Source organism: Oncorhynchus gorbuscha, linkage group LG18 (assembly GCF_021184085.1).
Source record: "Oncorhynchus gorbuscha isolate QuinsamMale2020 ecotype Even-year linkage group LG18, OgorEven_v1.0, whole genome shotgun sequence".
In the NCBI taxonomy this organism is placed as follows: domain Eukaryota; kingdom Metazoa; phylum Chordata; class Actinopteri; order Salmoniformes; family Salmonidae; genus Oncorhynchus; species Oncorhynchus gorbuscha.
The window spans coordinates 368,912-396,115 of NC_060190.1; the positions used below are offsets into that span (position 1 = coordinate 368,912).

Here is a 27,204-nt window from a genome sequence, read left to right on the forward strand (position 1 = left end):
GGTAGCCTAGTGGTTAGAGCGTAGGGGCGGCAGGTAGCCTAGTGGTTAGAGCGTAGGGGCGGCAGGTAGCCTAGTGGTTAGAGCGTAGGGGCGGCAGGTAGCCTAGTGGTTAGAGCGTAGGGGCGGCAGGGTAGCCTAGTGGTTAGAGCGTAGGGGCGGCAGGGTAGCCTAGTGGTTAGAGCGTAGGGGCGGCAGGGTAGCCTAGTGGTTAGAGCGTAGGGGCGGCAGGGTAGCCTAGTGGTTAGAGCGTAGGGGCGGCAGGGTAGCCTAGTGGTTAGAGCGTAGGGGCGGCAGGTAGCCTAGTGGTTAGAGCGTAGGGGCGGCAGGTAGCCTAGTGGTTAGAGCGTAGGGGCGGCAGGGTAGCCTAGTGGTTAGAGCGTAGGGGCGGCAGGTAGCCTAGTGGTTAGAGCGTAGGGGCGGCAGGTAGCCTAGTGGTTAGAGCGTAGGGGCGGCAGGGTAGCCTAGTGGTTAGAGCGTAGGGGCGGCAGGTAGCCTAGTGGTTAGAGCGTAGGGGCGGCAGGTAGCCTAGTGGTTAGAGCGTAGGGGCGGCAGGGTAGCCTAGTGGTTAGAGCGTAGGGGCGGCAGGTAGCCTAGTGGTTAGAGCGTAGGGGCGGCAGGGTAGCCTAGTGGTTAGAGCGTAGGGGCGGCAGGTAGCCTAGTGGTTAGAGCGTAGGGGCGGCAGGGTAGCCTAGTGGTTAGAGCGTAGGGGCGGCAGGGTAGCCTAGTGGTTAGAGCGTAGGGGCGGCAGGTAGCCTAGTGGTTAGAGCGTAGGGGTGGCAGGGTAGCCTAGTGGTTAGAGCGTAGGGGTGGCAGGGTAGCCTAGTGGTTAGAGCGTAGAGGTGGCAGGGTAGCCTAGTGGTTAGAGCGTAGAGGTGGCAGGGTAGCCTAGTGGTTAGAGCGTAGAGGTGGCAGGGTAGCCTAGTGGTTAGAGCGTAGAGGTGGCAGGGTAGCCTAGTGGTTAGAGCGTAGAGGTGGCAGGGTAGCCTAGTGGTTAGAGCGTAGAGGTGGCAGGGTAGCCTAGTGGTTAGAGTGTAGGGGCGGCAGGGTAGCCTAGTGGTTAGAGCGTAGAGGTGGCAGGGTAGCCTAGTGGTTAGAGTGTAGGGGCGGCAGGTAGCCTAGTGGTTAGAGCGTAGGGGCGGCAGGGTAGCCTAGTGGTTAGAGCGTAGAGGTGGCAGGATAGCCTAGTGGTTAGAGCGTAGGGGTGGCAGGGTAGCCTAGTGGTTAGAGCGTAGGGGTGGCAGGGTAGCCTAGTGGTTAGAGCGTAGGGGTGGCAGGGTAGCCTAGTGGTTAGAGCGTAGGGGTGGCAGGGTAGCCTAGTGGTTAGAGCGTAGAGGTGGCAGGGTAGCCTAGTGGTTAGAGCGTAGGGGTGGCAGGGTAGCCTAGTGGTTAGAGCGTAGGGGTGGCAGGGTAGCCTAGTGGTTAGAGCGTAGGGGTGGCAGGGTAGCCTAGTGGTTAGAGCGTAGGGGTGGCAGGGTAGCCTAGTGGTTAGAGCGTAGGGGTGGCAGGGTAGCCTAGTGGTTAGAGTGTAGGGGCGGCAGGGTAGCCTAGTGGTTAGAGTGTTGGACTAGTAACCGGAAGGTTGCAAGTTCAAACCCCCGAGCTGACAAGGTACAATTCTGTCGTTCTGTCCCTGAACAGGCAGTTAACCTACTGTTCCTAGGCCGTCATTGAAAATAAGAATTTGTTCTTAACTGACTTGTCTAATTAAATTAAATAAATCAATTCTACCTATACTGAACTGTCCCATCTTTCATGAGCTGAAGAAACATCTCTGAAATGTTCCATGTGCTTATTTAGGACAAATGTGTTTACATCCCTGTTAGTGAGCATTTCTCATTTGCCAAGATAATCCATCCACCTGACAGGTGTGGAATATCAAGAAGCTGATTAAACAGCATGATCATTACACAGGTGCACCTTGTGCTGGGGACAATAAAAAGCCACTCTAAAATGAGCAGTTTTGTCACACAAGACAATGCCACAGATGTCTCAAGTTTTGAGGCAGCGTGCAATTGGCCTGCTGCCTGCAGGAATGTCCACCAGAGCTGCTGCCAGAGAATTTAACATTTCTCTATCATAATGTTGTTTTAGAGAATTTGGCAGTGCATTCCGAACCACAGACCACTTGTAACCACGACATCCGGTTTCTTCACCTTCTGGATGGTCTGAGACCAGCCACCTGGACAGCTGATGAAACTGTGGGTTTGCACAACTGAATAATTTCTGCACAAACTGTCAGAACCCATCTCACGTAAGCTCATCTGGGTGCTCGTCGTCCTCACCAGGGTCTTGACCTGACTGCAGTTCGGCGTCGTAACCGACTTCAGTGGGCAAATGCTCACCTTCGATGGTCACTGGCCTCGCTGGAGAAGTGTGTTCTTCACGGATGAATCCTGGTTTTAACTGTACCGGGCAGATGGCGTGTAATGTTGTCATGGTGTCATGTGGATCCACCGCCATCACCTCATGTTTCAGCATGATAATACAACGCCCCATGTCCTGAGGATCTGTATGCAATTCCTGGAAGCTGAAAATGTCCGTTCATCCATGGCCTGCACACTCACCAGACATGTCACCCATTAGCATGTTTGGGATGCTCTGGATCGACATATATACGACAGAGTGTTCCAGTCTTTGCCAAATGGACACACTGATTACACCGTGATCAATTGGTGGCTAAAGAAATGAGCGCATGGAACTCTTAGATGGCCTCGATAGGCCGATGCAGCAGTAGGACTATAACTCCCGTCATCACCTGAGTAACACACATAGAGGTCTAAAGCCCACAGATGACAACAGAACATCCTGATATATTCAGGTTCTTTCAGTCACATTGATCTCTACTCTGCATGTCTGCCTCCCTTTCCATTTGTCAGTCACATTGATCTCTACTCTGCATGTCTGCCTCCCTTTCCATTTGTCAGTCACATTGATCTCTACTCTGCATGTCTGCCTCCCTTTCCATTTGTCAGTCACATTGATCTCTATTCTGCATGTCTGCCTCCCTTTCCATTTGTCTCGACTTGAGCTTATTGCTAGGGAAGTGTAATGTTGTATTGCCCGAGTGGCGCAGTGGTCTAAGGCACTGCATCTCAGTGCTTGAGACGTCACTGCAGTCCCCGGTTTGAATCCAGACTGCATCACATCCAGCCGTGATTGGGAGTCCCGTCAGGTAGTACACAATTGGCCAGTTTTGACTGGGCGGAGGCTGTCATTGTAAATAAGAATTTGTTCTTAACTGACTTGCCTAGTTAAATAATTCTGTAGAGCTGAGAGCATTCTGGAGAGAGACCCCCACATTCCCCCTTCTTCCTGTCTCAGCCATAAACTCAAGACACATTATCTTCACACATTTCAGATGCTTTTTACTGACAGACACAAGTCAATAATTAGCTAGGCTTGATTATAATCAGCTAGGCCAAGTCAATAATCAGCTAGGCCAAGTCAATAATCAGCTAGGCTTGATTATGATCAGCTAGGCCAAGTCAATAATCAGCTCGGCCTGATTATAATCAGCTAGGCCAAGTCAATAATCAGCTAGGCTTGATTATAATCAGCTAGGCCAAGTCAATAATCAGCTAGGCCAAGTCAATAATCAGCTAGGCCAAGTCAATAATCAGCTAGGCCAAGTCAATAATCAGCTAGGCTTGATTATAATCAGCTAGGCCAAGTCAATAATCAGCTAGGCCAAGTCAATAATCAGCTAGGCCTGATTATAATCAGCTAGGCCAAGTCGATAATCAGCTAGGCCAAGTCAATAATCAGCTAGGCCAAGTCAATAATCAGCTAGGCCTGATTATAATCAGCTAGGCCAAGTCAATAATCAGCTAGGCTTGATTATAATCAGCTAGGCCAAGTCAATAATCAGCTAGGCTTGATTATAATCAGCTAGGCCAAGTCAATAATCAGCTAGGCCAAGTCAATAATCAGCTAGGCCAAGTCAATAATCAGCTAGGCCAAGTCAATAATCAGCTAGGCTTGATTATAATCTGCTAGGCCAAGTCATTAATCAGCTAGGCCAAGTCAATAATCAGCTAGGCTTGATTATAATCAGCTAGGCCAAGTCAATAATCAGCTAAGCTTGATTATAATCAGCTAGGCCAAGTCAATAATCAGCTCGGCCTGATTATAATCAGCTAGGCCAAGTCAATAATCAGCTAGGCCAAGTCAATAATCAGCTAGGCTAAGTCAATAATCAGCTCGGCCTGATTATAATCAGCTAGGCCAAGTCAATAATCAGCTCGGCCTGATTATAATCAGCTAGGCCAAGTCAATAATCAGCTAGGCCAAGTCAATAATCAGCTCAGCCTGATTATAATCAGCTAGGCCAAGTCAATAATCAGCTAGGCTTGATTATAATCAGCTAGGCCAAGTCAATAATCAGCTAGGCCAAGTCAATAATCAGCTAGGCTTGATTATAATCAGCTAGGCCAAGTCAATAATCAGCTAGGCCAAGTCAATAATCAGCTAGGCCTGATTATAATCAGCTAGGCCAAGTCAATAATCAGCTCGGCTTGATTATAATCAGCTAGGCCAAGTCAATAATCAGCTAGGCTTGATTATAATCAGCTAGGCCAAGTCAATAATCAGCTAGGCTTGATTATAATCAGCTAGACCAAGTCAATAATCAGCTAGGCTTGATTATAATCAGCTAGGCCAAGTCGATAATCAGCTAGGCCAAGTCAATAATCAGCTAGGCCAAGTCAATAATCAGCTAGGCCTGATTATAATCAGCTAGGCCAAGTCAATAATCAGCTAGGCTTGATTATAATCAGCTAGGCCAAGTCAATAATCAGCTAGGCCAAGTCAATAATCAGCTAGGCCTGATTATAATCAGCTAGGCCAAGTCAATAATCAGCTAGGCTTGATTATAATCAGCTAGGCCAAGTCAATAATCAGCTAGGCCAAGTCAATAATCAGCTAGGCCAAGTCAATAATCAGCTAGGCCAAGTCAATAATCAGCTAGGCCAAGTCAATAATCAGCTAGGCCAAGTCAATAATCAGCTAGGCTTGATTATAATCTGCTAGGCCAAGTCATTAATCAGCTAGGCCAAGTCAATAATCAGCTAGGCTTGATTATAATCAGCTAGGCCAAGTCAATAATCTGCTAGGCCTGATTATAATCAGCTGGGCCAAGTCAATAATCAGCTAGGCTTGATTATAATCAGCTAGGCCAAGTCAATAATCAGCTAGGCTTGATTATAATCAGCTGGGCCAAGTCAATAATCTGCTAGGCCTGATTATAATCAGCTAGGCCAAGTCAATAATCAGCTAGGCCAAGTCAATAATTAGCTAGGCTTGATTATAATCAGCTGGGCCAAGTCAATAATCTGCTAGGCCTGATTATAATCAGCTAGGCCAAATCGATAATCTGCTAGGCCTGATTATAATCAGCTAGGCCAAGTCAATAATCAGATAGGCTTGATTATAATCAGCTGGGCCAAGTCAATAATCTGCTAGGCTTGATTATAATCAGCTAGGCCAAGTCAATAATCAGCTAGGCCAAGTCAATAATTAGCTAGGCTTGATTATAATCAGCTGGGCCAAGTCAATAATCTGCTAGGCTTGATTATAATCAGCTAGGCCAAGTCAATAATCAGCTAGGCCAAGTCAATAATTAGCTAGGCTTGATTATAATCAGCTGGGCCAAGTCAATAATCTGCTAGGCTTGATTATAATCAGCTAGGCCAAGTCAATAATCAGCTAGGCCAAGTCAATAATTAGCTAGGCTTGATTATAATCAGCTGGGCCAAGTCAATAATCAGCTAGGCTTGATTATAATCAGCTGGGCCAAGTCAATAATCTGCTGGGCCAAGTCAATAATCAGCTAGGCCAAGTCAATAATCAGATAGGCCAAGTCAATAATCAGCTAGGCCAAGTCAATAATCAGCTAGGCCTGATTATAATCAGCTAGGCCAAGTCAATAATCAGCTAGGCCTGATTATAATCAGCTAGGCCAAGTCAATAATCAGCTAGGCCAAGTCAATAATCAGCTAGGCCTGATTATAATCAGCTAGGCCAAGTCAATAATCAGCTAGGCTTGATTATAATCAGCTGGGCCAAGTCAATAATCTGCTAGGCTTGATTATAATCAGCTAGGCCAAGTCAATAATCAGCTAGGCCAAGTCAATAATTAGCTAGGCGTGATTATAATCAGCTGGGCCAAGTCAATAATCAGCTAGGCCTGATTATAATCAGCTGGGCCAAGTCAATAATCTGCTAGGCCTGATTATAATCAGCTAGGCCAAGTCAATAATCAGCTAGGCTTGATTATAATCAGCTGGGCCAAGTCAATAATCTGCTGGGCCAAGTCAATAATCAGCTAGGCCAAGTCAATAATCAGCTAGGCCAAGTCAATAATTAGCTAGGCGTGATTATAATCAGCTGGGCCAAGTCAATAATCAGCTAGGCCTGATTATAATCAGCTAGGCCAAGTCAATAATCAGCTAGGCCTGATTATAATCAGCTAGGCCAAGTCAATAATCAGCTAGGCCTGATTATAATCAGCTAGGCCAAGTCAATAATCAGCTAGGCGAAATCAATAATCAGCTCGGCCTGATTATAATCAGCTAGGCCAAGTCAATAATCAGCTAGGCCTGATTATAATCAGCTAGGCCAAGTCAATAATCAGCTAGGCCTGATTATAATCAGCTAGGCCAAGTCAATAATCAGCTCAGCCTGACTATCATCAGCTAGGCCAAGTCAATAATCAGCTCAGCCTGATTATAATCAGCTCGGCCTGATTATAATCAGCTAGGCCAAGTCAATAATCAGCTCGGCCTGATTATAATCAGCTAGGCCAAGTCAATAATCAGCTAGGCCAAGTCAATAATCAGCTCGGCCTGATTATAATCAGCTAGGCCAAGTCAATAATCAGCTCGGCCTGATTATAATCAGCTGGGCCAAGTCAATAATCTGCTAGGCCTGATTATAATCAGCTAGGCCAAGTCAATAATCAGCTAGGCCAAGTCAATAATTAGCTAGGCTTGATTATAATCAGCTGGGCCAAGTCAATAATCTGCTAGGCCTGATTATAATCAGCTAGGCCAAATCGATAATCTGCTAGGCCTGATTATAATCAGCTAGGCCAAGTCAATAATCAGATAGGCTTGATTATAATCAGCTGGGCCAAGTCAATAATCTGCTAGGCTTGATTATAATCAGCTAGGCCAAGTCAATAATCAGCTAGGCCAAGTCAATAATTAGCTAGGCTTGATTATAATCAGCTGGGCCAAGTCAATAATCTGCTAGGCTTGATTATAATCAGCTAGGCCAAGTCAATAATCAGCTAGGCCAAGTCAATAATTAGCTAGGCTTGATTATAATCAGCTGGGCCAAGTCAATAATCTGCTAGGCTTGATTATAATCAGCTAGGCCAAGTCAATAATCAGCTAGGCCAAGTCAATAATTAGCTAGGCTTGATTATAATCAGCTGGGCCAAGTCAATAATCAGCTAGGCTTGATTATAATCAGCTGGGCCAAGTCAATAATCTGCTGGGCCAAGTCAATAATCAGCTAGGCCAAGTCAATAATCAGATAGGCCAAGTCAATAATCAGCTAGGCCAAGTCAATAATCAGCTAGGCCTGATTATAATCAGCTAGGCCAAGTCAATAATCAGCTAGGCCTGATTATAATCAGCTAGGCCAAGTCAATAATCAGCTAGGCCAAGTCAATAATCAGCTAGGCCTGATTATAATCAGCTAGGCCAAGTCAATAATCAGCTAGGCTTGATTATAATCAGCTGGGCCAAGTCAATAATCTGCTAGGCTTGATTATAATCAGCTAGGCCAAGTCAATAATCAGCTAGGCCAAGTCAATAATTAGCTAGGCGTGATTATAATCAGCTGGGCCAAGTCAATAATCAGCTAGGCCTGATTATAATCAGCTGGGCCAAGTCAATAATCTGCTAGGCCTGATTATAATCAGCTAGGCCAAGTCAATAATCAGCTAGGCTTGATTATAATCAGCTGGGCCAAGTCAATAATCTGCTGGGCCAAGTCAATAATCAGCTAGGCCAAGTCAATAATCAGCTAGGCCAAGTCAATAATTAGCTAGGCGTGATTATAATCAGCTGGGCCAAGTCAATAATCAGCTAGGCCTGATTATAATCAGCTAGGCCAAGTCAATAATCAGCTAGGCCTGATTATAATCAGCTAGGCCAAGTCAATAATCAGCTAGGCCTGATTATAATCAGCTAGGCCAAGTCAATAATCAGCTAGGCGAAATCAATAATCAGCTCGGCCTGATTATAATCAGCTAGGCCAAGTCAATAATCAGCTAGGCCTGATTATAATCAGCTAGGCCAAGTCAATAATCAGCTAGGCCTGATTATAATCAGCTAGGCCAAGTCAATAATCAGCTCAGCCTGACTATCATCAGCTAGGCCAAGTCAATAATCAGCTCAGCCTGATTATAATCAGCTCGGCCTGATTATAATCAGCTAGGCCAAGTCAATAATCAGCTCGGCCTGATTATAATCAGCTAGGCCAAGTCAATAATCAGCTAGGCCAAGTCAATAATCAGCTCGGCCTGATTATAATCAGCTAGGCCAAGTCAATAATCAGCTCGGCCTGATTATAATCAGCTAGGCCAAGTCAATAATCAGCTAGGCTTGATTATAATCAGCTAGGCCAAGTCAATAATCAGCTAGGCCTGATTATAATCAGCTAGGCCAAGTCAATAATCAGCTCGGCCTGATTATAATCAGCTAGGCCAAGTCAATAATCAGCTCGGCCTGATTATAATCAGCTAGGCCAAGTCAATAATCAGCTAGGCCTGATTATAATCAGCTAGGCCAAGTCAATAATCAGATCGGCCTGATTATAATCAGCTAGGCCAAGTCAATAATCAGCTCGGCCTGATTATAATCAGCTAGGCCAAGTCAATAATCAGCTCGGCCTGATTATAAACAGCTAGGCCAAGTCAATAATCAGCTAGGCTTGATTATAATCAGCTAGGCCAAGTCAATAATCAGCTAAGCTTGATTATAATCAGCTAGGCCAAGTCAATAATCAGCTCGGCCTGATTATAATCAGCTAGGCCAAGTCAATAATCAGCTAGGCCAAGTCAATAATCAGCTAGGCCAAGTCAATAATCAGCTCGGCCTGATTATAATCAGCTAGGCCAAGTCAATAATCAGCTCGGCCTGATTATAATCAGCTAGGCCAAGTCAATAATCAGCTAGGCCAAGTCAATAATCAGCTAGGCCAAGTCAATAATCAGCTCGGCCTGATTATAATCAGCTAGGCCAAGTCAATAATCAGCTAGGCCAATTCAATAATCAGCTAGGCCAAGTCAATAATCAGCTAGGCCAAGTCGATAATCAGCTAGGCCTGATTATAATCAGCTAGGCCAGGTCAATAATCAGCTCGGCCTGATTATAATCAGCTAGGCCAAGTCAATAATCAGCTCGGCCTGATTATAATCAGCTAGGCCAAGTCAATAATCAGCTAGGCCAAGTCAATAATCAGCTCAGCCTGATTATAATCAGCTAGGCCAAGTCAATAATCAGCTCGGCCTGATTATAATCAGCTAGGCCAAGTCAATAATCAGCTCGGCCTGATTATAATCAGCTAGGCCAAGTCAATAATCAGCTAGGCCTGATAATAATCAGCTAGGCCAAGTCAATAATCAGCTCGGCCTGATTATAATCAGCTAGGCCAAGTCAATAATCAGCTAGGCCAAGTCAATAATCAGCTAGGCCAAGTCAATAATCAGCTAGGCCAAGTCAATAATCAGCTCGGCCTAAACTGCTGGCTTCCCTCAATAGGCATATGCCTATACACTTGTGATTTGAAACAATCCACAGGTATTTTTTTTGAAAGAGATAATGGCCAAGCTCTCTGGTAATGACTCTCTGTGGGTGAGTCAAGCTCTCTGGTAATGACTCTCTGTGGGTGAGTCAAGCTCTCTGGTAATGACTCTCTGTGGGTGAGTCAAGCTCTCTGGTAATGACTCTCTGTGGGTGAGTCAAGCTCTCTGGTAATGACTCTCTGTGGCTGAGTCAAGCTCTCTGGTAATGACTCTCTGTGGGTGAGTCAAGCTCTCTGGTAATGACCCTCTGTGGCTGAGTCAAGCTCTCTGGTAATGACTCTCTGTGGCCGAGTCAAGCTCTCTGGTAATGACTCTCTGTGGGTGAGTCAAGCTCTCTGGTAATGACTCTCTGTGGGTGAGTCAAGCTCTCTGGTAATGACTCTCTGTGGGTGAGTTAAGCTCTCTGGTAATGACTCTCTGTGGCTGAGTTAAGCTCTCTGGTAATGACTCTCTGTGGCTGAGTCAAGACCTCTGGTAATGACCCTCTGTGGCTGAGTCAAGCTCTCTGGTAATGACCCTCTGTGGCTGAGTAGTCAAACTCTCTGGCAATGAATTGTGAATGATTTTATTTAGACAGGAGGAGTAATTAAAATATTTTAACAAAAGATTCATTTACTTTAGGGGAAGCCAGAATCCAAACTGCGCAGCTGCCAATTTACCTTTCTAATTAGCGAATGGCTGAAACCAGAGATCTGTAAATAACGACGAGATGGTCATGTCCCCGCCCTAACAATGTGAAACGTCATCCCAAATGCGGGAACGCAGGCGACAAGTTTAGGCCTGCATATTATGCCACATAGAAACGCATTGGGTTTATTGAGGACAGATTTTTAGCGGGTGAGCCCTCTCTCTTCGCCTCTTCCTCTCTGCTGAAACTAGCCAGCGAAACAGCGCCCCTCTGTCTTACTATCTGTAGGCCATGTATTTGATGCTGTCCGGCCAGAAAAGGTATGACATGCCACACTACTACTGTCCAGACAGCATCAGATACAGGTCTATTTCTATGGGCACCAGCACTGTTCATGACACACTCGGTTCACACGCCTCTTGTTGGTGGAGAGGATTTTTCAGGTTTTAAGTGTATTTCCTGCAGTTCTACACATTTAGTCATCGGGGTGCAAATAAAATGTTGCTGTTTTAAAGCTAATTTTCTTGCAATTCTAAACATTTACCATGTCTAATATGTATTCATTTGAGTGACAAAAAAAATACAACATTATCTATTTGCTATAAAACCAACTATCCCATGATGTCATGGACTAGTTGACCCGGACATTTCTGACCAATTATACATGTCTCTGTAAGGTCTGTAATGACTGACATGACAAGAGGAACTGACAATGAACTACCCAATTTCTACATTGCACCTTGTACATTCTACTATTACAATTTTCAAGAGTATATTTAAAGCCGGACCTTTCAAAAAATGATATATAGTGCATTTTGAATGTATTCATCATCAATCTACACACACACACAATACCTCAAAATGACATCACAATACCTCACTGACATCACAATACCTCATAATGACATCACAATACCTCATAATGACAAAGCAAAAACAGGTTGTTTAAACATTTTTTACAAATGTATTAAAATACAAAACAGAAATATTACATTTACATAAGTATTCAGACCCATTACTCAGTACTTTGTTGAAGCACCTTTGGCAGCAATTACAGCCTCTAGTCTTCTTGGGTATGACGCTACATGCATGGCACACCTGTATTTGGGGAGTTTCTCCCCATTCTTCTCTGCAGATCCTCTCAAGTTCTGTCAGGTTGGATGGAGAGCATCGCGGCACACCTATTTTCAGGTCTCTCCAGAGATGTTCAAATCGGGTTCAAGACCGGACAGCGCCTCTTCAACCTCAGGAGGCTGAAAAAATGTGACTTGTCACCAAAAGCACTCACAAACTTCTACAGATGCATAATCGAGAGCATCCTGTCGGGCTGTATCACCGCCTGGTACGGCAACTGCTCCGCCCACAACTGTAAGGCTCTCCAGAGGGTAGTGAGGTCTGCACAACGCATCACCGGGGGCAAACTACCTGCCCTCCAGGACACCTACACCACCCGATGTTACAGGAAGGCCATAAAGATCATCAAGGACATCAACCACCCGAGCCACTGCCTGTTCACCCCGCTATCATCCAGAAGGCGAGGTCAGTACAGGTGCATCAAAGCTGGGACCGAGAGACTGAAAAACAGCTTCTATCTCAAGGCCATCAGACTGTTAAACAGCCACCACTAATATTGAGTGGCTGCTGCCAGCCACTTTAATAATGGGAATTGATGGGAAATTATGTAAAATATATCACTAGCCACTTTAAACAATGCTACCTTATATAATGTTTACACACCCTACATTATTTATCTCATATGTATACGTATATACTGTACTCTATATCATCTACTGCATCCTTAGGTAATACATGTATCACTAGCCACTTTAACTATGCCACTTTGTTTACATACTCACCTCATATGTATATACTGCACTCAATACCATCTACTGCATCTTGCCTATGCCGTTCTGTACCATCACTCATTCATATATCTTTATGTACATATTCTTTATCCCTTTACACTTGTGTGTATAAGGTAGTAGTTTTGGAATTGTTAGCTAGATTACTTGTTGGTTATTACTGCATTGTCGGAACTAAAGCACAAGCATTTCGCTACACTCGCATTAACATCTGCTAACCATGTGTATGTGACAAATAAAATGTGATTTGATTTGGACACCGGCTTGGCAATAAGCAATGCGGAGGCTTTAGGGACTGAAATGGACAGAGGCTTTAGGGACTGATATGGACAGAGGCTTTAGGGACTGAAATGGACAGAGGCTTTAGGGACTGATATGGGCAGAGGCTTTAGGGACTGATATGGACAGAGGCTTTAGGGACTGAAATGGACAGAGGCTTTAGGGACTGAAATGGACAGAGGCTTTAGGGACTGATATGGACAGAGGCTTTAGGGACTGAAATGGACAGAGGCTTTAGGGACTGATATGGGCAGAGGCTTTAGGGACTGATATGGGCAGTAATGATGCAGAGGCTTTAGGGACTGATATGGGCAGAGGCTTTAGGGACTGATATGGGCAGTAATGATGCAGATGCTTTAGGGACTGATATGGGCAGTAATGATGCAGAGGCTTTAGGGACTGATATGAGCAGTAATGATGCAGTGGCTTTAGGGACTGATATGGGCAGTAATGATGCAGAGGCTTTAGGGACTGATATGGGCAGTAATGATGCAGAGGCTTTAGGGACTGATATGAGCAGTAATGATGCAGAGGCTTTAGGGACTGATATGGGCAGTAATGATGCAGAGGCTTTAGGGACTGATATGGGCAGTAATGATGCAGAGGCTTTAGGGACTGATATGGGCAGAGGCTTTAGGGACTGATATGGGCAGTAATGGTGCAGAGGCTTTAGGGACTGATATGGGCAGTAATGATGCAGAGGCTTTAGGGACTGATATGGGCAGTAATGGTACAGAGGCTTTAGGGACTGATATGGGCAGTAATGATGCAGAGGCTTTAGGGACTGATATGGGCAGTAATGATGCAGAGGCTTTAGGGACTGATATGGGCAGTAATGGTACAGATGCTTTAGGGACTGATATGGGCAGTAATGGTACAGAGGCTTTAGGGACTGATATGGGCAGTAATGGTACAGAGGTTGCAGGAGTAGTGGGATAGAGACACAGGGCAGCGTCTATTCCCAGTACAGAGGAAGTCGGGGAGGGGAGGACGGCAGGAAGAGATGGAAGTGAGGAGGCCATCCTTTACCTCAGGGGTTTCCTAACTCGAGTTGAAACCCTGTTTGACCAGTCTTGGGGTTGGAAACAGCCGGTTGAATAAGTCATTACATCTGATAGGAAAACCAAATCACTTCAAAACATATTATTTGATATATTGACGTTCACACATTTAATGTGCTGCCACATACTGAACATTAGAATTATTCCCCGATACGGATGATGTTTCAGCTCGCTAACAGTCTCTGATTTTACTCAAACAGCGCTACAAGCAAGGCTGCCATTTTCTACACGGTCAACGCACCTCAGCAGAGAAGGAAGAGAATGCAAGACATACCACTCCCTATTTTCTTTTTCTGGTCCATATATGGTTAATGAACTTCGCAGACTAGCTCTAGCTGCTAATGCATTGGTGTCAAAGGGAGAGCCACCCTGTCGAGCAGAACGGAACTGAATATTTTTTGTTTCAATGGGAAACAGCCTGAGTGGGACATCATTTATCCACCATCTTTGACCTCACTGGCTGGGACTTGCCTGGGCACAAAGTGTAAAGAGTTGACTGGGTAGAACCTCGACAGATATGTATGTTGTCTACCTCACTTGCTTTGGCAATGTTAACACATGTTTCCCATGCCAATAAAGCCCTTGAATTGAATTTAATATAGTATCCAATCTTTTGTTTTCTTTAATTTAGAGACACAGGGCTGTCAGATTTGATTTAGTTCTTCCGTTTCTCTGTCTCCAGTACAGTAGGTGGCGGTAGTGCACCGTTTAACGGTGAATCCCGACCGCCGTTAAATCCACCGAAGAAGAACAAGCCTGAGAGATCAACAACATGTTTATGGAAAGAGAGACGACGGCATGCTAGACACGTTTTCAAAAAACCTACATCGAGGGAACGTGTATTATTATCAGTATTATTATTATTATTATTTTTATTATTATTACTATTATTAGTGAAAAACCCGAGACAAACAGTCGAGGTAAGAAATGTTCGTGTGCGTCGCTTTCTTTTATCTCGTATCCAAGGAAACTAAGGTTAGATATCTACTCCAACAAACCTAATGTTGTCTAGGTAACCTTTCACAGCCTCGTTGCTCAGTTAGAGGGATACTAACTAGTTAGTTGTTTAGGTAACCTTTCACAGCCTCGTTGCTCAGTTAGAGGGATACTAACTAGTTAGTTGTTTAGGTAACCTTTCACAGCCTCGTTGCTCAGTTAGAGGGATTACTAACTAGTTAGTTGTTTAGGTAACCTTACACAGCCTCGTTGCTCAGTTAGAGGGATACTAACTAGTTAGTTGTTTAGGTAACCTTTCACAGCCTCGTTGCTCAGTTAGAGGGATACTAACTAGTTAGTTGTCTAGGTAACCTTTCACAGCCTCGTTGCTCAGTTAGAGGGATACTAACTAGTTAGTTGTTTAGGTAACCTTTCACAGCCTCGTTGCTCAGTTAGAGGGATACTAACTAGTTAGTTGTTTAGGTAACCTTTCACAGCCTCGTTGCTCAGTTAGAGGGATACTAACTAGTTGTTTAGGTAACCTTTCACAGCCTCGTTGCTCAGTTAGAGGGATACTAACTAGTTAGTTGTTTAGGTAACCTTTCACAGCCTCGTTGCTCAGTTAGAGGGATACTAACTAGTTAGTTGTCTAGGTAACCTTTCACAGCCTCGTTGCTCAGTTAGAGGGATACTAACTAGTTAGTTGTTTAGGTAACCTTTCACAGCCTCGTTGCTCAGTTAGAGGGATACTAACTAGTTAGTTGTTTAGGTAACCTTTCACAGCCTCGTTGCTCAGTTAGAGGGATACTAACTAGTTAGTTGTTTAGGTAACCTTTCACAGCCTCGTTGCTCAGTTAGAGGGATACTAACTAGTTAGTTGTTTAGGTAACCTTTCACAGCCTCGTTGCTCAGTTAGAGGGATACTAACTAGTTAGTTGTTTAGGTAACCTTTCACAGCCTCGTTGCTCAGTTAGAGGGATACTAACTAGTTAGTTGTTTAGGTAACCTTTCACAGCCTCGTTGCTCAGTTAGAGGGATACTAACTAGTTAGTTGTTTAGGTAACCTTTCACAGCCTCGTTGCTCAGTTAGAGGGATACTAACTAGTTAGTTGTTTAGGTAACCTTTCACAGCCTCGTTGCTCAGTTAGAGGGATACTAACTAGTTAGTTGTTTAGGTAACCTTTCACAGCCTCGTTGCTCAGTTAGAGGGATACTAACTAGTTAGTTGTTTAGGTAACCTTTCACAGCCTCGTTGCTCAGTTAGAGGGATACTAACTAGTTAGTTGTTTAGGTAACCTTTCACAGCCTCGTTGCTCAGTTAGAGGGATACTAACTAGTTAGTTGTTTAGGTAACCTTTCACAGCCTCGTTGCTCAGTTAGAGGGATACTAACTAGTTAGTTGTTTAGGTAACCTTTCACAGCCTCGTTGCTCAGTTAGAGGGATACTAACTAGTTAGTTGTTTAGGTAACCTTTCACAGCCTCGTTTTTGTTTATTAAATCCCTGTAATACGATATCGTGTAGTTGAGGTAAACTCAGCTAGTATCCCCAGCCGAGGTGGCCAGATATATTCACCTTTGGCATTTACAGCACAGCTTGTGTTGGCTGTCTACGGGTCGAAAGTCTAGCAAGGCTATTCAACAATATTTATGAAGCTATGTATGCAATCTTATCTAACCATATGATATACAGTTGAATCTACTAGCCAGTCAGGCTTACTGGAGATGTGTGTACACAGCTCTTTACAGTGTCTGTAAACCAAACACTGGGTTTGATATGCCGCTACCTGTGTCTGTCGTGTCCTCACCCGTCTACGTTGTCCTGGTCTCTGTGTAGATGGTGTCTTATAAGCGACTGAGCCCAGAGGATGTCCAGTTCACCAACGCTGCTGCTTCAGAGGAGGCTCCTGTACGGGAGGAGGTGAGAGAACTACCGGACACTCTAGTGGGATTCTGTCATGTATAGGAATGTAGTTACATTTTACCCCAACCCTACAGTACCAGTCAAAAGTTTGGGACACACCTACTCATTCAAGGGTTTAGAACACCTACTCATTCAAGGGTTTAGAACACCTACTCATTCAAGGGTTTAGAACACCTACTCATTCAAGGGTTTAGAACACCTACTCATTCAAGGGTTTTAGAACACCTACTCATTCAAGGGTTTAGAACACCTACTCATTCAAGGGTTTTAGAACACCTACTCATTCAAGGGATAGAACACCTACTCATTCAAGGGTTTTAGAACACCTACTCATTCAAGGGTTAGAACACCTACTCATTCAAGGGTTTAGAACACCTACTCATTCAAGGGTTTTAGAACACCAACTCATTCAAGGGTTTAGAACACCTACTCATTCAAGGGTTTTAGAACACCTACTCATTCAAGGGATAGAACACCTACTCATTCAAGGGTTTTAGAACACCTACTCATTCAAGGGTTAGAACACCTACTCATTCAAGGGTTAGAACACCTACTCATTCAAGGGTTTAGAACACCTACTCATTCAAGGGTTTTAGAACACCTACTCATTCAAGGGTTTAGAACACCTACTCATTCAAGGGTTTAGAACACCTACTCATTCAAGGGTTTAGAACACCTACTCATTCAAGGGTTTAGAACACCTACTCATTCAAGGGTTTAGAACACCTACTCATTCAAGGGTTTAGAACACCTACTCATTCAAGGGTTTAGAACACCTACTCATTCAAGGGTTTAGAACACCTACTCATTCAAGGGTTTAGAACACCTACTCATTCAAGGGTTTAGAACACCTACTCATTCAAGGGGTTTTTCTTTATTTTTACTATTTTCTACATTGTAGAATAATAGTGAAGACATCAACACTATGAAATAACACAAATGGAATCATGTAATAATCAGAAAAGTGTTAAACAAATCAAAATATGGTTTATGTTGAGATGTCTGTTATTCTGTGAAGCATTTATTTGGCTGCAATCTGAGGCTGGTAACTCTAATGAACTTATCCTCTGCAGCAGAGGTAACTCTGGGTCTTCCTTTCCTGTGGTGGTCCTCATGAGAGACAGTTTCATCATAGCGCTTGATGGTTTTTGTGACTGCACTTGAAGAAACTTTCAAAGTTCTGAAAATGTTCCTTATTGACTGATCTTCGTGTCTTAAAGTAATGATGGACCGTCATTTTTCTTTGCTTATTTGAGCTGTTCTTGCCATAATATAGACTTGGTCTTTTACCAAATAGGGCTATTTTCTGTATACCACCCCTACCATGTCAAACACAACTGATTGTCTCAAATGCATTAAGAAGGAAATAAATTAAACAAATGTACTTTTAACAAGGCACACCTGTTAATTGAAATGCATTCCAGGTGACTACCTCATGTAGCTGGTTGAGAGAATGCCAAGAGTGTGCAAAGCTGTCATCAAGGCAAAGGGTGGCGACTCTGAAGAATCTCAAATATTTGGATTTGTTCAACACTTTTTGTTGTTGTTGGTTACTACATGATTCCATTTGTGTTACTTCGTAGTTTTGATGATCTTCACTGTTATTCTACAATGTAGAAAATAGTGAAACATTAAAGGAAACTCTTAAATTAGTAGTTGTGTCCAAACCTTTGACTGGTACTGTACATAGTACCTCAACTGCTTTACACCCCTGCATTTCTTACAAAAGAGCAGAAACAGACTGGCACTCAGATGATTGACTAGTGTCCTGCCCAGGACCCACTGTACACCAAGCTGCAGAAACAGACTGGCAGGTGATTGACTAGTGTCCTGCCCAGGACCCACTGTACACCAAGCTGCAGAAACAGACTGGCAGGTGATTGACTAGTGTCCTGCCCAGGACCCACTGTACACCAAGCTGCAGAAACAGACTGGCAGGTGATTGACTAGTGTCCTGCCCAGGACCCACTGTACACCAAGCTGCAGAAACAGACTGGCAGGTGATTGACTAGTGTCCTGCCCAGGACCCACTGTACACCAAGCTGCAGAAACAGACTGGCAGGTGATTGACTAGTGTCCTGCCCAGGACCCACTGTACACCAAGCTGCAGAAACAGACAGGCAGGTGATTGACTAGTGTCCTGCCCAGGACCCACTGTACACCAAGCTGCAGAAACAGACTGGCAGGTGATTGACTAGTGTCCTGCCCAGGACCCACTGTACACCAAGCTGCAGAAACAGACAGGCAGGTGATTGACTAGTGTCCTGCCCAGGACCCACTGTACACCAAGCTGCAGAAACAGACTGGCAGGTGATTGACTAGTGTCCTGCCCAGGACCCACTGTACACCAAGCTGCAGAAACAGGCTCCTGCCCCTATGAGCCGTTCTGACTCGCACAAGCCAAGGCTCACGTTCTTACCCAGACTACACCAGTGTTTTGTACTGTCTTGTACTCTACGGTTTAGTATTGTGTCGTATTGCAGTCAAACTGTAACTGTTGTTGTGATTTCAGGGGAAGGACCCAGAGGAGACAGAGCGCCCCCTGCTGCCTCGGGAGGCCCTCCTGTTCTGCCACCACGGCCCTCATCTCCCTGGGCTCCCTGCTGCTCCTGGTCTGTGGCCTCTGGCTTCTGGTGACCATCTTCTGGCTCCAAGCCCCCTCCAACAGCGCCCCCACAGGGCCCCGCCGCCCAGGGCTCCCCAGGGACGGGTGGGGAGACAGGGAGTAGAGCCCTACCAGAGCCCCAGGCTTGTGGAGTGGTCCCAGAGGCCTGGAGGTTTGACTGCTACCCAGAGAGAGGGGTGGTGGTGACCAGGGAGTTGTGTGAGGCGAGGAACTGTTGCTTGAGGAGGCAGGGAGGACTGCCTCCTCCTTCCCCCTGCCCCGGGGAGGAACGGTGTTCCCTGGTGTTTCTACCCTCCTGGGTTCCCCTCCTACTCCCTGGTGTCTGTTAACACCACAGACGTGGGTCAGACGGGAACTCTGGTGAAGACGGTGAAGACCTACTACCCTAAAGACATTCTGACCTTACAGCTGGAGCTCCTCTATGAGACAGACAACAGGCTCCGAGTCAGGGTGAGAGGGCAGGGAGGTCACACCAATACATACATAATGACACACAGACAACAGGCTCCGAGTCAGGGTGAGGAGGCAGGGAGGACACACCAATACATACATACTGACACACAGACAACAGGCTCCGAGTCAGGGTGAGGAGGCAGGGAGGTCACACCAATACATACATAATGACACACAGACAACAGGCTCCGAGTCAGGGTGAGGAGGCAGGGAGGTCACACCAATACATACATACTGACACACAGACAACAGGCTCTGAGTCAGGGTGAGGAGGCAGGGAGGACACACCAATACATACATACATACATACATACTGACACACAGACAACAGGCTCCGAGTCAGGGTGAGGAGGCAGGGAGGTCACACCAATACATACAGACTGACACACAGACAACAGGCTCCGAGTCCGGGTGAGGAGGCAGGGAGGTCACACCAATACATACATACTGACACACAGACAACAGGCTCCGAGTCAGGGTGAGGAGGCAGGGAGGACACACCAATACATACATACTGACACACAGACAACAGGCTCCGAGTCAGGGTGAGGAGGCAGGGAGGACACACCAATACATACATACTGACACACAGACAACAGGCTCCGAGTCAGGGTGAGGAGGCAGGGAGGTCACACCAATACATACATAATGACACACAGACAACAGGCTCCGAGTCAGGGTGAGGAGGCAGGGAGGACACACCAATACATACAGTGGGGCAAAAAAGTATTTAGTCAGCCGCCAATTGTGCAAGTTCTCCCACTTAAACAGATGAGAGAGGCCTGTAATTTTCATCAAAGGTACACTTCAACTATGACAAACAAAATGAGAAAAAAATGGTCCCTTATTTTCCACCATGTACTGTATACACACACACACCAATACATACATACTGTACTGTACACACACGCAAATTAATGCTCACACACACAGGCAGAAGTGCGCACACACAAATACAGACAGATGCACATGAATGTACTGTATAGTGTCAGATCTCTGGGGTCTTTGGCCGTCATTCATCTCTCTTTTGTTATGTTCAGATCACCGACCCGTCTGAGTCGCGATTCGAGGTGCCAATCGCCGTGCCCAAGGCCACAGAGAAGGCCTCTAGTCCCGCCTACTCTGTGGAGCTGTCCAATGAGCCGTTTGGCATCATCGTTAAGAGAACTTCCACAGGAGCTGTGCTGTATGCATGAGTTATTCTGTCTCTCTCTCTGTAGTCTCTACTCTGTCTCTCTCTCTGTAGTCTCTACTCTGTCTCTCTCTCTGTAGTCTCTACTCTGTCTCTCTCTCTGTAGTCTCTACTCTGTCTCTCTCTCTGTAGTCTCTACTCTGTCTCTCTCTCTGTAGTCTCTACTCTGTCTCTCTCTCTGTAGTCTCTACTCTGTCTCTCTCTCTGTAGTCTCTACTCTGTCTCTCTCTCTGTAGTCTCTATTCTGTCTCTCTCTCTCTGTAGTCTCTACTCTGTCTCTCTCTCTGTAGTCTCTACTCTGTCTCTCTCTCTGTAGTCTCTACTCTGTCTCTCTCTCTCTCTCTCTCTCTCTCTCTCTGTAGTCTATATTCTCTCTCTCTCTCTCTCTCTCTCTCTCTCTCTCTCTCTCTCTCTCTCTCTCTCTCTCTCTCTCTCTCTCTCTCTCTCTGTCTCTCTCTCTCTCTCTCTCTGTAGTCTCTACTCTGTCTCTCTCTCTGTAGTCTCTACTCTGTCTCTCTCTCTGTAGTCTCTTCTCTGTCTCTCTCTCTCTGTAGTCTCTACTCTGTTTCTCTCTCTCTCTCTGTAGTCTCTACTCTGTTTCTCTCTCTCTCTCTGTAGTCTCTACTCTGTCTCTCTCTCTCTGTAGTCTCTACTCTGTTTCTCTCTCTCTCTCTGTAGTCTCTACTCTGTCTCTCTCTCTCTGTAGTCTCTACTCTGTCTCTCTCTCTCTGTAGTCTCTACTCTGTCTCTCTCTCTGTAGTCTCTACTCTGTCTCTCTCTCTGTAGTCTCTACTCTGTCTCTCTCTCTGTAGTCTCTACTCTGTCTCTCTGTAGTCTCTTCTCTCTCTCACTCTCTCTCTCTCTCTCTCTCTCTCTCTCTCTGTAGTCTCTACTCTGTCTCTCTCTCTCTCTGTAGTCTCTACTCTGTCTCTCTCTCTGTAGTCTCTACTCTGTCTCTCTCTCTGTAGTCTCTACTCTGTCTCTCTCTCTGTAGTCTCTACTCTGTCTCTCTCTCTGTAGTCTCTACTCTGTCTCTCTCTCTGTAGTCTCTATTCTGTCTCTCTCTCTCTGTAGTCTCTACTCTGTCTCTCTCTCTGTAGTCTCTACTCTGTCTCTCTCTCTGTAGTCTCTACTCTGTCTCTCTCTCTGTAGTCTCTATTCTGTCTCTCTCTCTCTGTAGTCTCTACTCTGTCTCTCTCTCTGTAGTCTCTACTCTGTCTCTCTCTCTGTAGTCTCTACTCTGTCTCTCTCTCTCTCTCTCTCTCTCTCTCTCTCTGTAGTCTATATTCTCTCTCTCTCTCTCTCTCTCTCTCTCTCTCTCTCTCTCTCTCTCTCTCTCTCTCTCTCTCTCTCTCTCTCTCTGTAGTCTCTCTCTCTCTCTCTCTCTGTAGTCTCTACTCTGTCTCTCTCTCTGTAGTCTCTACTCTGTCTCTCTCTCTGTAGTCTCTACTCTGTCTCTCTCTCTCTCTCTCTGTAGTCTATATTCTCTCTCTCTGTCTCTCTCTGTAGTCTCTACTCTGTCTCTCTCTCTCTCTCTCTCTGTAGTCTATATTCTCTCTCTCTCTGTCTCTCTCTCTCTCTGTAGTCTCTACTCTGTCTCTCTCTCTCTCTCTCTCTGTAGTCTATATTCTCTCTCTCTCTGTCTCTCTCTCTCTCTGTAGTCTCTACTCTGTTTCTCTCTCTCTCTCTGTAGTCTCTACTCTGTTTCTCTCTCTCTCTGTAGTCTCTACTCTGTTTCTCTCTCTCTCTGTAGTCTCTACTCTGTTTCTCTCTCTCTCTCTGTAGTCTCTACTCTGTTTCTCTCTCTCTCTCTGTAGTCTCTACTCTGTTTCTCTCTCTCTCTCTGTAGTCTATATTCTCTGTCTCTGTCTCTCTGTCTCTCTCTCTCTGTAGTCTCTACTCTGTTTCTCTCTCTGTGTAGTCTCTACTTTCTCTCTGTAGACTCTACTCTCTCTCGGTAGTCTCTTCTCTCTCTCTCCGGCTCTCTCTCTGTAGTCTGGTTGGAGTAATCTGGGAATTGGGCTAGTTTCTTTTGACTTAACATAATGCCTGTGCTTGTGTGTCTGTCTTCATGTTGTGTCTGTCTGTCTCTCTCTGTCTCTCTCTCTGTAGTCCCCCCCAGCCTCAACACCACGGTAGCTCCTCTGTTCTACTGTGACCAGTTCCTCCAGCTGTCCAGCAGTCTGTCCAGTCAGTACATCTATGGGCTGGGAGAACACCGCTCCTCCTTCCTACACGACATCCACTGGAACACCCTCACCATGTGGGCTAGAGACGTGGCGCCCACGGTAACGACTCCCGTCTCCAGACCACATATCATCCCTTCTACCTGACCATGACTTTTCTATATCCTGTGTCTGTAGGACCTCATCCCTTCCACCTGACCATGACTATTCTATATCCTGTGTCTGTAGGACCTCATCCCTTCTACCTGACCATGAATATTCTATATCCTGTGTCTGTAGGACCTCATCCCTTCTACCTGACAGTGACTCTATTCTATATCCTGTGTCTGTAGGACCTCATCCCTTCTACCTGACCATGACTCTATTCTATATCCTGTGTCTGTAGGACCTCATCCCTTCTACCTGACCATGACTCTATTCTATATCCTGTGTCTGTAGGACCTCATCCCTTCTACCTGACCATGACTCTATTCTATATCCTGTGTCTGTAGGACCTCATCCCTTCTACCTGACCATGACTCTATTCTATATCCTGTGTCTGTAGGACCTCATCCCTTCTACCTGACCGTGACTCTATTCTATATCCTGTGTCTGTAGGACCCCATCCCTTCTACCTGACCGTGACTCTATTCTATATCCTGTGTCTGTATGACCTCATCCCTTCTACCTGACCGTGACTCTATTCTATATCCTGTGTCTGTAGGAGCTGACTAACCTGTACGGGGTTCATCCCTTCTACCTGACCGTGACTCTATTCTATATCCTATGTCTGTAGGAGCTGACTAACCTGTACGGGGTTCATCCCTTCTACCTGACCATGATTCTATTCTATATCCTGTGTCTGTAGGACCTCATCCCTTCTACCTGACCGTGACTCTATTCTATATCCTGTGTCTGTAGGACCTCATCCCTTCTACCTGACCGTGACTATTCTATATCCTGTGTCTGTAGGAGCTGACTAACCTGTACGGGGTTCATCCCTTCTACCTGACCATGACTCTATTCTATATCCTGTGTCTGTAGGACCTCATCCCTTCTACCTGACCGTGACTCTATTCTATATCCTGTGTCTGTAGGACCTCATCCCTTCTACCTGACCATGACTCTATTCTATATCCTGTGTCTGTAGGACCTCATCCCTTCTACCTGACCGTGACTCTATTCTATATCCTGTGTCTGTAGGACCTCATCCCTTCTACCTGACCGTGACTCTATTCTATATCCTGTGTCTGTAGGACCTCATCCCTTCTACCTGACCATGACTCTATTCTATATCCTGTGTCTGTAGGACCTCATCTCTTCTACCTGACCGTGACTCTATTCTATATCCTGTCTGTAGGACCTCATCCCTTCTACCTGACCATGACTCTATTCTATATCCTGTGTCTGTAGGACCTCATCCCTTCTACCTGACCGTGACTCTATTCTATATCCTGTGTCTGTAGGAGCTGACTAACCTGTACGGGGTTCATCCCTTCTATCTGGCGATAGATGAGGGAGGGACGGGGACAGCACATGGATTCTTCCTGCTCAACAGCAACGCGATGGGTCAGTGGCCACGTCCCATTACTACCTTTACTACCTTTACTCTAGCTCCTGTTTACTGGGACGCGATGGGTCAGTGGCCACGTCCCATTACTACCTTTACTCTAGCTCCTGTTTACTGGGACATGATGGGTCAGTGGCCACGTCCCATTACTACCATTACTACCTTTACTCTAGCTCCTGTTTACTGGGACATGATGGGTCAGTGGCCACGTCCCATTACTACCATTACTACCTTTACTCTAGCTCCTGTTTACTGGGACATGATGGGTCAGTGGCCACGTCCCATTACTACCATTACTACCTTTACTCTAGCTCCTGTTTACTGGGACATGATGGGTCAGTGGCCACGTCCCATTACTACCATTACTACCTTTACTCTAGCTCCTGTTTACCTGGGACAGGATGGGTCAGGTGGCCACGTCCCATTTCTACCATTACTACCTTTACTCTAGCTCCTGTTTACTGGGACATGATGGGTCAGTGGCCACGTCCCATTACTACCATTACTACCTTTACTCTAGCTCCTGTTTACTGGGACATGATGGGTCAGGTGGCCACGTCCCATTACTACCATTACTACCTTTACTCTAGCTCCTGTTTACTGGGACACGATGGGTCAGTGGCCACGTCCCATTACTACCTTTACTCTAGCTCCTGTTTACTGGGACATGATGGGTCAGGTGGCCACGTCCCATTACTACCATTACTACCTTTACTCTAGCTCCTGTTTACTGGGACACGATGGGTCAGTGGCCACGTCCCATTACTACCATTACTACCTTTACTCTAGCTCCTGTTTACTGGGACATGATGGGTCAGTGGCCACGTCCCATTACTACCATTACTACCTTTACTCTAGCTCCTGTTTACTGGGACATGATGGGTCAGTGGCCACGTCCCATTTCTACCATTACTACCTTTACTCTAGCTCCTGTTTACTGGGACATGATGGGTCAGTGGCCACGTCCCATTTCTACCATTACTACCTTTACTCTAGCTCCTGTTTACTGGGACATGATGGGTCAGGTGGCCACGTCCCATTACTACCATTACTACCTTTACTCTAGCTCCTGTTTACTGGGACATGATGGGTCAGGTGGCCACGTCCCATTACTACCATTACTACCTTTACTCTAGCTCCTGTTTACTGGGACATGATGGGTCAGGTGGCCACGTCCCATTACTACCATTACTACCTTTACTCTAGCTCCTGTTTACTGGGACATGATGGGTCAGGTGGCCACGTCCCATTACTACCATTACTACCTTTACTCTAGCTCCTGTTTACTGGGACATGATGGGTCAGGTGGCCACGTCCCATTACTACCATTACTACCTTTACTCTAGCTCCTGTTTACTGGGACATGATGGGTCAGGTGGCCACGTCCCATTACTACCATTACTACCTTTACTCTAGCTCCTGTTTACTGGGACATGATGGGTCAGGTGGCCACGTCCCATTACTACCATTACTACCTTTACTCTAGCTCCTGTTTACTGGGACATGATGGGTCAGGTGGCCACGTCCCATTACTACCATTACTACCTTTACTCTAGCTCCTGTTTACTGGGACATGATGGGTCAGGTGGCCACGTCCCATTACTACCATTACTACCTTTACTCTAGCTCCTGTTTACTGGGACATGATGGGTCAGGTGGCCACGTCCCATTACTACCATTACTACCTTTACTCTAGCTCCTGTTTACTGGGACATGATGGGTCAGGTGGCCACGTCCCATTACTACCATTACTACCTTTACTCTAGCTCCTGTTTACTGGGACATGATGGGTCAGGTGGCCACGTCCCATTACTACCATTACTACCTTTACTCTAGCTCCTGTTTACTGGGACACGATGGGTCAGTGGCCACGTCCCATTACTACCATTACTACCTTTACTCTAGCTCCTGTTTACTGGGACACGATGGGTCAGGTGGCCACGTCCCATTACTACCATTACTACCTTTACTCTAGCTCCTGTTTACTGGGACACGATGGGTCAGGTGGCCACGTCCCATTTCTACCATTACTACCTTTACTCTAGCTCCTGTTTACTGGGACATGATGGGTCAGGTGGCCACGTCCCATTACTACCATTACTACCTTTACTCTAGCTCCTGTTTTTACTGGGACATGATGGGTCAGTGGCCACGTCCCATTACTACCATTACTACCTTTACTCTAGCTCCTGTTTACTGGGACATGATGGGTCAGGTGGCCACATCCCATTACTACCATTACTACCTTTACTCTAGCTCCTGTTTACTGGGACATGATGGGTCAGGTGGCCACGTCCCATTACTACCATTACTACCTTTACTCTAGCTCCTGTTTACTGGGACATGATGGGTCAGTGGCCACGTCCCATTACTACCATTACTACCTTTACTCTAGCTCCTGTTTACTGGGACATGATGGGTCAGGTGGCCACGTCCCATTACTACCATTACTACCTTTACTCTAGCTCCTGTTTACTGGGACATGATGGGTCAGGTGGCCACGTCCCATTACTACCATTACTACCTTTACTCTAGCTCCTGTTTACTGGGACATGATGGGTCAGGTGGCCACGTCCCATTACTACCATTACTACCTTTACTCTAGCTCCTGTTTACTGGGACATGATGGGTCAGGTGGCCACGTCCCATTACTACCATTACTACCTTTACTCTAGCTCCTGTTTACTGGGACATGA

The 27,204-nt window shown here is 45.7% G+C and overlaps 1 long non-coding RNA gene and 1 pseudogene across 1 annotated transcript; both read left to right on the plus strand.

The window, feature by feature from the left end:
* Positions 1 to 14,500: 14,500 nt before the first annotated feature.
* LOC124002832 lies at positions 14,501 to 19,071 on the plus strand. The gene is made up of 3 exons (XR_006833126.1): positions 14,501 to 14,564; positions 16,416 to 16,499; positions 19,015 to 19,071. It is a non-coding gene; the product is annotated as an uncharacterized LOC124002832 (long non-coding RNA).
* Positions 19,072 to 19,238: 167 nt separating this feature from the next.
* The window catches only part of LOC124003104, a 46,087-nt pseudogene continuing 38,121 nt past the window's right edge, over positions 19,239 to 27,204 (plus strand).